Genomic DNA, 15789 nt, shown 5'->3' with positions numbered 1-15789 from the left:
TCCTTCCACTTGTCTCATTTACATACATTCATAACACAAAGGCAATCTTTGTACAATGCAGTTCTGATTTTTTCCCTCCAAAGGCGTCACTAGCTCCCAGTAATCTAAGAACACATTCTGAACCCTTCATTTCACATTGGCTCAGAGTTGAGCCCTTGCTTTTGCTTATGCTGTACCTGTTCCCACCATGTTCCTTGCCTCAGGCTGAAGGCTAACCATCATTGTCATCGCCTTCCCTTAAATCTTTCCAAAACACACCTTTCAGGATACATTCTTTGTGGCATTCCCCAAACACATGACCTTTACTATCTGTGCTGTGTTGAAATTCTTTTTATGAACGGAAATCATAGATGGGTTTACAAACACACATTTGATGAAAAGTACAGAAGGGATTAGTCATACAACCCAAAAGTAACAACTGCTCTGATTTTTTTTCCAACAATACCAGTTTTCTTCTAGTCAATGGAATGACATGGTACGTGGTTTGGTGTGCGAGGGTGTGTTTTTTTTCAGTTAGCATAATAACTATGAAATATCCATAGTGTTGCACATGCCCAAGTCACACATTGCTTCTTTCTTGCTGCATTGTAGCAGTATGAACATGTCAGTTTGGCCAACTGGCTGCTCTCAGTTTTTCCTCTTGACAATAAAGCTACTATGAATGTTTGTGTGCTAGTATTTTTATGGACTACATTTTCATTTTCTGTTGGGCCAATACCAAAGTGGATTGATGGATCTGTCTGCATCCATATATGAAGATCACATTCACCTTCTCTGATTGGAGGGTCATAGGATGATGCTTAGAGCACAATTAGAATGTTGAGTGTGTGGAGAAAAATTCCTGATGGCATTGTATCAGCAGCAGTGTTTCTCCTACTAGCAACATATTCTGATAATAAAAGGTTCTCTCGATGCAATCTCATCCTCCCAGGTGTCTCATAGCTGCTCTTTTCTAATCACTCAGCCCTCTAATTCTATTCCATAGCAGAATAGACACATATGCAATTTAATTGGCCCACTTATAGACAATATCATCACTTAAATTCCAGGGCTTCTTGTTTTATAAGTTGACTTAGTGGACCTACTTCTAACAAAGGCACTCATTCCCCAAAAAGCACTTTCCATCACTAACAGGCAAACTTTGTGTACAAACACGTAATTACAGAAGAAAAACTAGGTGGAAGGAGTATTCTACAATAATTAATTACACAAGTAAGGAATAGCAGGTGGAGGGAGTGTTCTCCATTCAGACTGTCTTCAATTGTACCCTGCTCTGTCTATCCCATTGATAGTCTATTACCTTGGGCAGGTTAGTACAACCTTCTAAGTCTCCATTATTATACCAACCTAATGGTTATGCTGTGATGGATGTAGAACTGGGTACATAGTTGGGACTTGACCAATGGCTGCTTCCGGTGTATAGAAATGGAGGTGGCACAGCAGAATCACAGTCGCCACATTTCCTTCAAACTGCTCATCACACAAATGAACTGAGTGATGCCAGCTGAGCGTAAAGGCGAGCACAAAAGAAAAAGCCATTCACCTGAGAAGGATGCTGCCCTTTACAGCTTGCTTGATGGTTCTCTTACAAAGTACCTTTCATTTCACCCTTACACCTTTCCACAGATGAAAAACAGAATACAAAGAACAACATTCATTTACTCAGCAACTATTGAGTGAAGCCCTCCTTCTTGCTAGGGCCTGTGCTAAGCAGTGACACTCCAGGCAACTGACAGAGATCTTGACCTTAAAATGTTTTCAGTACATGAACAGATACACAAACAGCTGGCTACAGGCAGATTTCCTGTGACTTGAGACACAAGGTGACTGAGACATTCTGCTCTTCGGAAGGGCAATATGAGTCGCCTGGTAAAGCAGGAGGCCCTATACCACTGTAACCACGTGTCTACTTTTCTTAGTCATACCAGTAGCACATGTCATGGTACATGCTACAGTATAGTACACATGTAAGATGTAAGAAAGAGATTGTGGGAAGCCAATTGGCCTGCACACCAGAAGGGGCACAAGAAAATCCAAATCTGTGATGGAAAAATTAATGTGCTAAAGGGGTGAGGGAGAGAGAGAAGAAGTGAGGAGGAGGGGCAGAGAGATCGGTCATAGTGGAGGCGTGAGAGCAGAAACAAGGAGAGATAACAAAAATATGAAAAAAGAAAATAAAATGGGATCTTTTTAATTTGTATTGGGAGAAGGAACTTACCACTTGAAAAAAAATCCTATTTTTTTCTGTTTAAAACTGTATCAAATTGTTTTATTGAAGAGTTATTTAATATGTAAGTTGCATTGCTATGCACAACATATAATTTTAAGATAAAGTTAAAGAAAATGAAAACATAAGTAGAGAATGGGGAGGGGAAAAGAAGGAGGAGGAAGAAGAGGAGAAAGAAAAAGAAGTGGAAGAAAGAGAAATGGGGAGGGAGAGAGGGAGGGAGGAAGGAGGGGAGGGAGGGAGGGAGAGAGGGAAGGGAGGGAGGAGGGAGAGGGGAAGGGGGAGGGAGGAGGGAGAGAGAAGGGAGGAGGAGGGAGGGAGAGAGGGCAGGGGAGGAGGGAGAGAGAGGAGAAAGGGAGGGAGCGGAGGGAAGAGAAGAGGGAGGGAGGGAGGGAGGAGGAGGGAGAGGGAGGGAAGAGGGAGGGGAGAAGGGGAGGGAGGGAGGGAAGGAGAGAGGAGGGAGGGAGAGAGGGAAGGGGGGAGGAGGAGGAGAGAGGAGAAAGGGAGGGGGAGGGAAGGAGGAAAGGGAGGAGGAGAGGAAGGAGAGAGAGAGGAGGGAGGGAGGGAAGGAGGGAGGAGGGAGGAAGGAGGGAGGGAGAGGGAGGGGAGGGAGGGGGAAGGAGAGAGGGAGGGAGGGGAGAGGGAGGGAGGGGGAGAGCAGGGAGGAGGGAAGGAGAGAGGGAGGGAGGAGGGAGGGAAGGAGAGAGGGAGGAGGGAGGAGGAGAGAGGGAAGGGGAGGGAGGGAGAGGAGGAAGGGAGGGAGGGAGGTAAGGAGAGAGGAGAGAGGGGAGGGAAGGAGAGAGGGAAGGAGAGAGGAGAGAGGAGGGAGAGAGGAAGGGGGAGGGAGGGAGGGAGGGAGAGAGGAGGGAGGGAGGGAAGAGGGAAGGAGAGAGGAGAGAGGGAGGGAGGGAGGGAGGGAAGGAGAGAGGGAGAGAGGGAGGGAGGGAGGGAGGGAAGGAGAGAGGGAGAGAGGGAGGGAGGGAGAGAGGGAGGGAGAGAAGATATCCACGAAGATATTTAAAAGGCTACTTCTGGAATAGCTTGTTTACAGCAGAGGGCAGATGTGACAATCAGCCGGCCCATTTGGTATTTCATTTCCCGAGTTCTCCCATGTGGGCCCATCCCCTTGCCCTCTGTGCTGGCCTATAGTGTTGCTTCATTCCTGGTTTTGTGCTTTAACTGCCTGCAGAAGACCCTTCTTTCTGTTTTCTGAAAAGAATGAAAGCTTAGCTCAATCAGTAGAGAGCTTCAATTAGTCCGGGAGTCCGGAGACTACCCAGGAGTTAGGAAAATTACTGGTAGAGGCATGTGGCAGGGCATGGCCGACATCAGGACAATGTGTGTCCTGTGCATGTGGAGCCCTGCTAACATAGTCTGCTCCACTGCCTGCAGGAATAGGGCCAGACTTGGCATCAAAGCCTCTTACAGTTCACCTCCTGTCTCCCACTTTTTTCTTTTCACTCTAGTTTGTTGTCCTGGTTTGATTGGGGGAAGGAAAACTGACTAAGACTCAGTCCAGTGTAGAGGGGTCTGTTTGAGAGTGCTCTTGGGGCAGCATCAGTTGAAGAAAGGGGAAGCGTTGAGGAGGGAGAGAAGCTAAGGTGATGAGCAGTCTTGGTGGAAGCCTCAACTGACCCTGCAGAAGTGGAGATAAGAGAACAACCGGCATAGTTGCTCAGACTTAAGGTGATGAGTGGGACTTGGCCTTCACACCCACCTGTGTTCATCAAGCACTAGATGCTGGCCAACTCAGGAAGAGTCATGACCATCATTAATGTTGGCCAGCATCTAGTGCTTGATGGACACAGGTGGGTGTGAAGGCCAAGTCCCACCCATCACCTTAAGTCTAAACAACTATGCAGCCATGTTCCCAGCCTCCCAAGGGATTGACTATAATTTCCCATGTATGTATATATGAACTGACTTTTGAATACTATCAGAAAGAAATTGAATGTGTGGCTGTATTGCACCTTGCTTGTCTTTTCACCCTACATTGCAACCATCCCCTCAGTATTTACAAGGGCTTGACACTAGAACTCCCTGGGGATAGGGAGACCCAAATCTGCACATGCTCAAGTCCCTTATCCAAATTGACACAATGCTTATACATAATTTATTTATGCACCTCTTCCCATATACCAGCAAATCATGTCTAGCTACTTACAATGCTTACTATGATGGAAATTTCATGTAAACTCTTGATATGCTGGATTGTTTAAGGACTCTTGTCAAGGAAAATATTCATTACATGCTCAGTACAGGTGTAGCCATTGCAGACCTGATTACACAGAACCTCATTTGGGATGGGCTGAGTCCAAGGACATAGAACCTAGAGAAATAGAGGCCTAGCTGTGTTTTCCCTGTTCCCCACCAAAGAAGGGAAATAACCTTTGAATCCAATGGGGGGTCCGGGATCAGTTTATAAAGTTAGACTTTGGATATTCTTATTCCAAATATAAATCAGTTAGTGATATAAAGGCAGCCAGGACATACTGGCTCACATGCAGCTGCCAACTGAAGAAAGGTTCAGATGGCATTCCTTCAAATGCCTGGGTGTCTGGCATCCCACCCTGCTTATTCTGACCACCCAGACTGTTCTGCTAATCAGAACTGTCTGGTTTAATTGTTTTTGCTAAATACAGTTGACATAAATTTTATGCACAAAATATATGTAAGAGGCAAGGAATCACCCCACAATAAATACCTCTATTCTCACTTCCCATTCAGAAAAAAAAAAAGCAGCATCATTATCCTGAGACATCCAGTGAGTTTCCACCCCATTCCAAACCTTTGTCCTTCAAAGTTTCCAATCACACAGTCAAGCTTTGTGTTTATATTTTCTGATGGTTGGTGGTGTTGATTTGTCCGAATTTGGAATCACTAGAAGACAAGCCTCCAGACACACCTGTATACAAAAAGAAAATTGTGAATGAACATCCCAGAAACCATTGCCCCTGTTTCTTGATTGTGGATGCTATGTGACTGGCTCCTTCAATGTCCTGCCATGATGAAATGTACCTCAGTCTGTGATGCATAAACGCTTGCCTCATTAAGTTGCTTTCTCACAGCAACAGGAGAAGCAACTAAAATGTATTTCCTTGCCCAATTTACAGTTGTACAAGTCTGCATCCATAAACTACATGCATGCATATCTACACATACACAAATATATACATACATGCATGTATGAATGGAATCATACTGTGTTTTTCATGGCTCTTGTTTTTCATTCAACAGTATGATCCTGAGATGAACTCACAAGCATGTAGATTGATTTGGACAACTCTAAATCCTAAACACTATGGTATCTGATATTAATAAAAAGCCCCAAGTAGTCAGGAGTCAATAAGCTCTCTGACTCTTTCCAAGAGAAGAGAGACCTTTGCTCAGCCATGTCAGGTTTTCCATCCTGTAATGGGCCTGCTGGAAAACATTGTTCTTTTCCATTCTTCTCACTGCCTGCTTCCCACAGGGATATTGAACTAACGTCACCGTGGAAAATGTGTCCAATGAAACACCCTCCCGGTGAGCCAGGCCTTTAGCACCCTCTGCATAGGGTGGGAAACAGGCTCACTGCCCCAGCTTCCTCCACCTCCCTTATTCTTTGTTCCTCTGTTGTCAAATAATCCTTCTCCATGATCAGTTGGTGGGGGCCAAGTATTTAACATACCACGTGCCCAGACCATTCCATGCATCATAGCCAAGGACCAGACTCCTGACTATAGCATAGACCTCATTTCACATGTGGGAGAAATGTTTTTGGGAAAAAAATGTCCTCTGGTGCTCTGGATTTATCCTACTTGGTAATTTTGCTTCTGCACCAAAATGTCCAAGCCTCAAGGACAACTCCACATGGAAAAGAGGCCATATCGGGAGGCATTTCCCCTCATTTCAGCCAGCTAAATGTCAATATGTTCTGTTGGCATTCTGCACTTAGTTTTCACTACAGTAGCCACTGGGAAATTCCCTTCGCTGAGTTTGGAATCAGATCCTAGGGTGACCTGATGGGCCCTGGTACTATGGACTCCAAATATCCAAGTTTTCCATCCAAAAAGCATCAAAACATTTTCTCACTTGCTTGGCATGAAATGACATAACCAATAAACCATGGGCTTCTTCTAGCCATCCCCATGTCACTAAAACAGCTGGACTGGCACCCTTGTGTCCCTCATTTGGTCAACATGGGTTTTCTCACAGCACTAGTAATATTTATTTTTGTAGCCAGCTCTTCATAACTAAGTTAGCAGCTTGTATAGGCTAGGAAATGGTCTTTTTCATCTTTATACTTCTGATACCAGGCCCTGGCACAGAGGAAGCACTGTCCTATGTTCCTATTCCTGTGTTCCCTATTCCTGTCTTAACCCCTAAGTTGACCTGAGTGGCTAAGTGCCACATAGGAAAGTTACAGCTTGAAATGGCTGACAAAGGTGAATATCTTTACAAAGAGCCTACAGAAAATCCTAGGCCAAGTCCTTGACATAAAGGTAAGGGTTCATATGGAAGAGACCAAGTACAAACATTGAGTCTTAAATGTCAGGGTGGATAATTCAGGTAGATGAACTGACAATATACCAGACACTAAAATAGCAGTAGGTTAATAAGCAAGAAGACTTAGAATCATCAGATAGCCATGCTGAAGCAATTCAAAGTCAACTAGGTTCTACCTAAATTGTGTGTGTGTGTGTGTGTGTGTGTGTGTGAGAGAGAGAGAGAGAGAGAGAGAGAGAGAGAGAGAGAGAGAGAGAGAGAGAGAGTTGAGATGACCTAGAGGTACATGATGGATAAAACTCTGTCCTCCCCTATACAGGCTCATAACTCATAACAAGGACAATTCTTGGGAACTGTCTGTCTTGTTTTGAGGCAGGGCCTCTCACTGGCCAGGAACTTGCCAAATAAATTAGACTGTCTGCCCCAAGAACCCAAGCATTCTGCCATTTCCACATCCTCCGTGCTATGATTTCAAGCACATGCTGCCATGCCAGGCTTTTGTCATGTGAAATCTGAGAATTGAACTCAGGTCTTGAGCTTATGAGGCAAGAACTTTACCATCTGAGTTGTCCACCCAGACTGCAACTGCATTGCCTAGTTTTATGTCACCTTGATACAAGATAGAGTCTTCTATGGGGTAGGACCCTCAAGTGGGAAATTGCCTCCATAAATGATCGGGCTATAGGCAAGTGTAGACATTTTCTTAATTAGTAATTGGTATGGGAGGGTCCAGGCCATTGTAGGTGCTGTCACTCCTGGGCTAGTGGTCCTGGATCCTCTGAGAAAGCAGGCTGAGCAAGCCAGTAGGCAGCGCTCCTCCATGAGTTCTCATCAACTCCTACCTCTAGGTTCTTGCCCTGTTGGAGTTCCTGACCTCACTGCCTTTGATGATGAACAATTGATTACATGGAGGTACAAGCACAATAAACCCTTTCCTCTCCAAGTTGCTTTTGGGCACAGTGTTTCATTACAGCAGTAGTAACCCTTCCTAAAACAATAACTACATTTTGAAAGCCCTCAAATGCCATGCCATGGAATTTGCATAATATTCTATGAGAATGGCAAAAAAATGGCACTTGAGGTAATTGGCTTCCTCCAAATGGTGCCTGGGGTGAAGGGAGATTGTTTGAGGAGTCCAGTGTCTGTTCTCACATCAACAGGAGTTGGGCTTTAATTCTGTCTCTAACTGTGTTGGCACAAGGCTGGATTACCTCCTAACCTAAGTGAGTGAATTGCAGAGGTGACACAGTGTCAGACCCACTGAATCCTCCTTCTCTTTACAGTCCTCTTGCGAACGCTCCAAACCTGGCCATCCTCCTCTGCCATGCAGACGGGACTTTCCTTTGCAGACTTCACCATCTACAAAGCTAGAAAGCATGCACAGCTCTTTTTAGACTTGAGCAGATAACGCATCTGCAATTTTACCTGTTGACAGTTCTCTAAGGGTTTTGTGATGTCCCGAAAGCGTACACATTTCCTGCATGTCGAACATGACATTGAGCAGAGCAGGCACGCACGATACCTGGCACAAGTCTGCAGAGATCCGGAGCCAAGAGGGCTTTGCCTGGACAATTTCTGAGAAACCTGGACACCATATAGACATTATCCCAATCTGACATCATTCTGGCTGGATCTGCCTGCTTCCCATACCCTTAAATCTCAAAGACCATCACATTCTTCTGAAAAAAAATCCTCAGCCAAAAATTTTGGCTGTTGACCTTATTTTATAAAATCAGTGTTGAAAAAGAGAAGAAAAAGTGCATTTCAGTCCAATCTGATACTATAAATACCATTGAAACCAAACCTGAGGATCGGGGCTCTCCAAGGGTCTCCTAACCAATGTCACAAAAGGAAGAATTGGGAAACAAAATTATGTCTACAAAACCTAAAATATCATGTCACTAAAACTGATTCCATTTTTTTTAGTTATAGACTGAATAAGAAAGTATTATGAAATTAAAAAAATATTAGCTTCAAGACTAAGGAGTTGTATGTAAATAACTAAGGCAATGGGATGTTTGAATGGCTGGTACTACTTGGATAATGCTAAGTCCCTATACTTAATTCCATTTTCTTACTGATGCTGTGAAATGGTGGTGCTTAAGCTGTAATCTCACTGGACTACAAACATTCAGGATAAATGTTTAGGAAGTTTAAATAACTAAGTCTGTACAACCAAGGAGGAATGCAGAAAGAATACTTTTGGAGTTTGAAAATGGAGGCTCCAAATGGAAGTGGTAGGGTGGGTGGATTCCCATGGTCTTGCCAGAGCTCTCTGAAACTTGATATGCAGAGAAAATGTGCAAGTGCCCAGAATATATTTCTCCGGGCTGAGCCTCAGTTTACACCATCCTCAATTGGATATCCCAAGGTCCCACAATTCAAAATTCCCTAGCGAAGTGTGGCCTGTGGAGATGTAAGAATATCCTTACACAGAAGTTTGGAGACCCAGGAAAGTTTGCTTGAGAGCCTTCTTGAGTCTATGTACCTGCTTTTTGTAATAACATTCCAGAGGAATAGTAAAACTGAGGGATGAAAAGAAATATTTAATAACCTATCTAAATATATGTATGTCTTTCTACATGTCAGACCAGTGACCAAGCCATAAATTTAAATGCCTACAACAGGAAGAATACATTCCAGTGATTTTTTTACGAATAACAGAATGTATCTTTGCAAGCATCCAGCAGCATCTCATCAGAGATGATTTTGGGTGAACACCAGACACAGAATGTGATCTGGAGTGCTTCACATCTTATTTTTCTGAGATTCTAGAAAACTAATAGCCCAAAACTGTAAAGGACCATTGCCCTACCCACCCCACATGACTCTTACAACTCACCTAGAGGCTCTTTTGGATCCTCTGCATATTGGCTGCCTGTGACACACAGAAAGAAGGCTCCTAGGCAAAGGGTCAGAGTGGTGAGACTCATGCTAAGGTTGAGGATCTTGATGGGCAGCCCAGGGCTGAAGCAACACATCCCAAAGCACAGTCTGTCTGTGCAAGGTAAACAGGATGGAGCATGCTCAGCTCAAGTGAACACTGCCGTCTGTTTACCATGTGTTCTGTTTTGCCTATGCTGGAACGAGGACTTGCCTTTGGGCCTTACAAGCCTAGAGATTCTGTTACTTTGAAAGCTGTGTGGTGGCATTGCTGAGGATGCAGGAGTACTCGTCCAGGTGGCATAAACACCAGTATTCAAAGTTGACAGATGAGGCTCATATATATACACATGGAGGTTGTGTTGAAAATACATACAGGGAAGTAGAGAACTGTAATGAATATGATAAACATCCACAAAACAGGCCAACAATAATATTTTTAAATTTAAAAATAGATGTCTTTGGTTGCAGGATGATGGTCTCAAGTATCAGGTCTTTATGAAGGTCAACACCAAACACTGGCCTTTGTACCCCATGGGAGTCTGGAGGACTTAGTTCTAAAGAGATAATGAGCCTGGAAGTCCTTTATGCCCTTTGTGGGGAGACTGTTATTTTTGATGTCAGGAATAGCAAGAAAAACGGTGTCCAGTTGTTTTCTCATTTCCTAAGAATAATCTCTCCACAAGGCAACTGATGCTGTCTGATGTTTCAAGATACCCAAAACCAGTTAGAAGCATCATTGTTTTGTCTGGAAAAAACAAACAAACAAAAACCCTCAATGTCTAGGATTTCACAGAGACATGAAAATAAGGAAAAGTATTTTGGCTGAACGAGCAATGTTAATCCATGTTTTATATTATCCACAACATTGCATCTAAGGAGAAAGTGTGATTCAAAATTACCAACCAATTCTGCAACTTCTTCACCCAACTTCAGAAACACAGCTGAAATCTCTAAAATACACTTTACACACAGTAAGATTGGTGTAACCTGTAGGGGATGCTTCTGTGGTTCATACTGTGGGCCTGTGAAAGGGATATCAGAACTAGGTTTGATTGATGAAATCTCTAAAGCTAGTCATGATGGGATTATCTCTTGAGGCCCCACAAAAAGTACCTTTCAAATCCAGTATTCTAATCATCTTTTCATTCAAATGTCCTGGCACTTTCTTCTCTCTATGAAATGGTGGTGTTGGTATAGCCCTTTTGGTGAGTGCCATGAAACGGAAGGTAAGTTTATTACTTGATAACCTCAAGTTTGTGCAGAGTAGCATGTACAAAAGTACTTGGCTGGAAAGGTCACCAGAGACATGGCTGTGAGCTCCTACTTAACTAATGTGTAATTACAGTGAGGTCATAGCTATCCTAATTGCCTATCATCATATGACTGGACCATGCAGGAAAGGTGTTTCCTCTCAAACCCAGAGCATTTGTGCAATTGTTTACAATAAAAATAACACTGGGGATTGACCTGGCATGAAATAGAAGGTCATTTAAAGTCACAGTCTACTAACAGGAAGATGTGCAGGCTCCTGATGCATGGCAGCTGATTTGCAGCCATTGTCACCAAGGCCCCAACTTATGCTTAGAATTAAGGAGAAAATGTCCCCCCTAAACTAATGAGTAAAAAGCATTTGGACTGGGTGGTGGTGGTCCATGCCTTTAATCCCAACACTCAAGAGGCAGAGGCAGGTGGATCTCTGTGAGTTCAAGGACAGCCTGGTCTACAGAGTGAGTTCCAGAGCAACCAGGACTATTTCACAGAGAAGCCCTGTCTCGAAAAACCAAAAAGAAAAAAGAACATTTGAGAAGTATTTAGGGATGATAAAGGTAGCCCCAGTTCTACAAACACAAAATTTGTTGGCTTGCCTCTTGGATTCAGGTTATATCCTAAGGTCTGATTGCCATTAACAAGGATATATATTTTGCAAGACTTATAAGGTACAAAAAGTACCCTGGTATAGAACAGGGAGCCTGACTGACAACTGATGGACACCTAGCCCCAGTCACAATGGAGGACACATACAAAGTTCTACTGAAAGATTATTTTGGTAGAACATAGATGCAACACAAATTTCCATAGAGATTCTGTTCAGGTTCATAAGAAAACCACTAGCCTAAAAGCTCCCTAGACCCACCAAGTGAAATCTTTATCAAACAGATTAAAGCACTGTTTATACAAGCCACATAGTGGTGGACCTTGTCCGCAGGAGAATCTAGAACCCAGAGGGTGAAACAGACACAGGAACAATTCTGTAAACAAACTTTCATGGTGTGAAATCCAGGGAAAAAATTCACACCCTTTCTAGCTATGTCTTCAGTGTTAGCCGATGTGTGGCCTGTGTGTCTAGTCACACAATGTTCTCCTTTGCCACTAAATTCCCATACAATTTTTCTGCCCATGGCCTACTTTCTGTTCAAAATAATCAACAGCTCCACTAAAGTACCTGCCACTAGATATACCCCACCTTGAGTATCCTCCTTCATTGAAGAGCTGAAGACAGTGAGTCTTCTCTCATTTCTTCTCTTGCCATCTATATTCATGATATCATCATCCACATAGCTTATCCATCCATGGTTCTCACCCATCACTACCCTCCTTAGGCCTTATTGATCATTTCTGTCCCACTCTGAAACCTCTCTCTTGACCTTCCTACCTTTGGGGTACCACCTCCCCACTTACCAACCACATCTTCTGCTATCCCTATATCTACAATCCTTTAGGCTAGTGAGAACTTCCAATCTACTGGTCCCACAGTTTGTTCCTTTCTAACACCTGTATCTTGTACTCACCTTCCATAACCTATTTTAAGATCGTTCTCTTTCCCCTTCAACTCCCAAGCCTCATTCTCTGCCCTGAAAAACTGAAAAATTCTAACCCTATTTTGTGGTACTTGGTAGGAGCCATTAGCATTAATTCTCCACATTGGAAAGAATCTGTGACTCTAAGAAATTAGAAGCCTGGATAGACTCTGGGAATGCAGCAATTTCCTCCACCCAATGAGCTGTCAGGTTTGCACTTGTGCTGTGTGATATGCAGAGGAAAGAAATTAAAGCCTCATTGATATTAGACTGGAATTGAAAGAAGGGGGGAAAGAGGAGAATTTTAACCCCTTTCTGGAAATTAAGCTCCTAGCTGCAGAATGAATGAAGTAATTGAAAGCGCTAAAGCGCTGCTGTCAGAGACTAGAGCTATTGGGTAACAATGCAAAGCATTCCCTCTTCATTCAGCATGTTGCCCAATGGCTTATAAACAAGGGTTCTGAGTTCCTTAACAATACAGGACATTCATTCTAGCATCACTCACTATTACCCTGTTCATTCTGAAGATTTAGTTACCAAATTTCTTTGCAGAAAAGAGGAATAAAAAGGTAAAGTTCATGACACCTCTATCATCAAAGCATCAATAAATGCCCCTCATATAAAATTAGGAAAATAGAGACAAGAAATACCTGGCACCAAGCAAGCAACTAATGATTGCTTTGCTACATCATAGAATAGTGTAGATAACATAATGGTGCGTGCCATTGACATTAATTGTCCTAAATTGACCCAGTCTCCTAGTTTTGAACATTTAAATTGCTTCTTTTGAAAAAAACTAGTATAAAACACATTTCCCAGAATAATTACTTTTTAATAAAATCAATGTGTGTGATTCTGACTCTTCATCTTTGTTAAATTAAATGGGAAAGGGGGGGAAAGAATCAAATGGTTTGATTGCTTTTAGATGATTTGGTCTGCAAAGCTAACTTTCCTTTTAGAAACTTTGTACTTACTAGTGGTTTATTTTAATACATTTTTAATTAAAATAGAATTACATCACTTTCCTTCTTCCCTTTCCTCCCCCAAGCCCCTTCTAGGTATGTACTCTCCCTCCCACAATGGATAATAACACCACGTTTGTTTGATTAAAACTCAAGGAATCCTTAGTTTATATTTACCAAAAATCATACATAATATGTTAACTCCTGGCTTTAAAATGAGTCAAGTAACTGGAAGTGCTAAAGCACTCTCTCAGAACCTAGACGTGTTGAATAGCAATGTAAAACCTTCAGTGCCTTGCCCAATGGCATGTAAATGAGGGTGCCATATATAAAGGGAAGCTATATCACTTGGGATGTCAGTACTCCCCACAAGAACCATAGACTAACAAAACCCGAGTGTCAAGCATAAGAAAACTCCTTTAGGGGGTTGGAGAGATGACTCAGCGGTTAAGAGCACTGGCTGCTCTTCCAGAGGACCTGAGTTCAATTCCCAGCCACCACATGGTGGCTCACAACCATCTATAATGAGATCTGGTGCCTTCTTCTGGTGTGCAAGCATGCATGCAGATAACTGTATACATAATAAATAAATAAAATCTTTTTTTAAAAAAAAAGAAAGAAAGAAAACTCCTTTAGCGTGATTGGTCAGGGTAGTACAAGTGATCCCCAAATCAATTCAAACTATTGATGTAGTGCTTATTGGCCTCTCAGAGGTTGAAGGTAAGCCACTATTGCCAAGGGCACTGTACACTCAGTAAAACAGAATTCTGATGATGATTCAAGCGGGATCTAACCTCAAAACCTCTGTGGACCAGCTCCACAGAAAGTGTAGATTTTGTTCCTAGGAGTGAAAACCCACAGTCACTTGCAGAAAATGAAAAGGTTTTCCTTTGCACAAGGCTGGCATTGGGTCTTTGATATCATGGTACAACTCCTCCTTCTTCCTCAATAATAGTTGTAAGAATGAGATGGTTCTGAAAGTCAGAACACTGGCTGCAAAAAGTACAGCATCTCCACAATAAAATGAACAAGTTCTGGCCCAATGTGGATCTCTGACCCCTTATCCCATGCAGTGACCTATTGCCACTGATCCCCAAACCAAAAGTGCATTCAAATCCAGTATTAACCTGTTTAAGTTTACCACAGACACAAGCACAAGTGCACACGTGCATGCGTGTGCACACACACACAAACACACACAAACTGCCCTCCTACTTTCATAACTCCTTAGGGATATTGACTCAGTTACTTTGATATGTGTCTGGAGTTGTGTGCTTTAAGCACTGTTCAGGCAATACTCATACTGATGGTCTTCTCACCAGAACCCACCAAACCTGGTAAGCTCTGAGTGTCCATCAATCTGTCATGAATAGTGAAGACTGCCTTTTAAAGACTAACTGGAGAGGTTCATTTTTAAAATGTATAGCACAAGTTATACACTTGCATAGTATTGATTACATACTTTTGTGATTACTTTGGCTTCAAACAGAGTCTAATATTAGTTTCTTCCCAAGAATCTCCATGTGTTTTTATATACTGGATTTCATAATCCCATACTTCAATAATCAAAACTAGTTGTCATTTGGTTTTTTCTTGGCAGAAGATTGATATTGGTATACAATTTAAAGTTCAGGGACTTTATTTAGGCTTCCTTATCTATGTTCCCATGACACTTCCTTCCTATCTCCATCCTCTGGCCCAAGATAGTAACAGATGGTTTAAATCTTGTTTTAGCAACAGACATGACCAATTTTGAGGACCAAAGTAAAGATCCCAAGCATCTATGTGAAGATTAAAGGTTGCAGCATGCGCTCAAAGATGAACTGTAATCTGTGATGGTAAAATCTCTTTATTCAAGAAAGCACCAGGGCAAAACGCAGGCCAGAGCTAGGTCACAGGAACCCGGCAAGCGCGGCCAGAAAGAAGGGGCTAGGGTCTCCACGTGCAGTCTTTAAGAAGCTTCCCTTATGTTACCTTGGCTTTCCTTTACCACGCCCTTATAGGCGAGTCCCGGGTCCACCTGGTACCTGTCCCAGGACTATTGGGCGGGGCTAGGGTGTCTCCCTACATCTATGTAAGAAACTAAGTGTGGTGGCACCTCCCTTTTGCCATAGAGCTAAAGTGGCAGAGACAAGAAGATCCCTAGGGCTTGAGTGTCAGCCAGTCTAACTGAATCAGTGAGTTCCAGGTTCAGTGAGAGACCACACCTTTTTAAAAAGGTGGGACATGATAGAGGAAGATAGCAGGCACAGATCTCTGGGTGCTATGTGTGTGCACACAGGTGCACATGCTTGCATAATATATGCATACACAAAAATAAAAATAAACTAAAGAGCATCTTAGAACATCTAATTCAATCAACAGAAAACCCAGCACTGGCCAGGCATACTTCTTTCCAAGTTTAGGGCAGTTTTCATAAGAACCTGAA

The 15789-nt window shown here is 42.9% G+C and overlaps 1 long non-coding RNA gene across 8 annotated transcripts in view; it reads right to left on the bottom strand.

The window, feature by feature from the left end:
• Window positions 1–15789, bottom strand: part of LOC103160568 — a 110425-nt gene that overhangs the window by 56428 nt on the left and 38208 nt on the right. For all 8 annotated transcript variants that reach the window (XR_004768252.1, XR_003482864.2, XR_004768251.1 and 5 more), the window contains exon 3: window positions 5016–5132. This is a non-coding gene — a long non-coding RNA (uncharacterized LOC103160568). The remainder of the gene's footprint in view (window positions 1–5015; window positions 5133–15789) is intronic.

The sequence above is a fragment of the Cricetulus griseus genome, chromosome 2 (genome assembly GCF_003668045.3).
Source record: "Cricetulus griseus strain 17A/GY chromosome 2, alternate assembly CriGri-PICRH-1.0, whole genome shotgun sequence".
Taxonomy (NCBI): Eukaryota; Metazoa; Chordata; class Mammalia; order Rodentia; family Cricetidae; genus Cricetulus; species Cricetulus griseus.
Note: the sequence above shows the minus strand (reverse complement) of the source record. Positions and strands in the feature narration are given on the sequence as shown.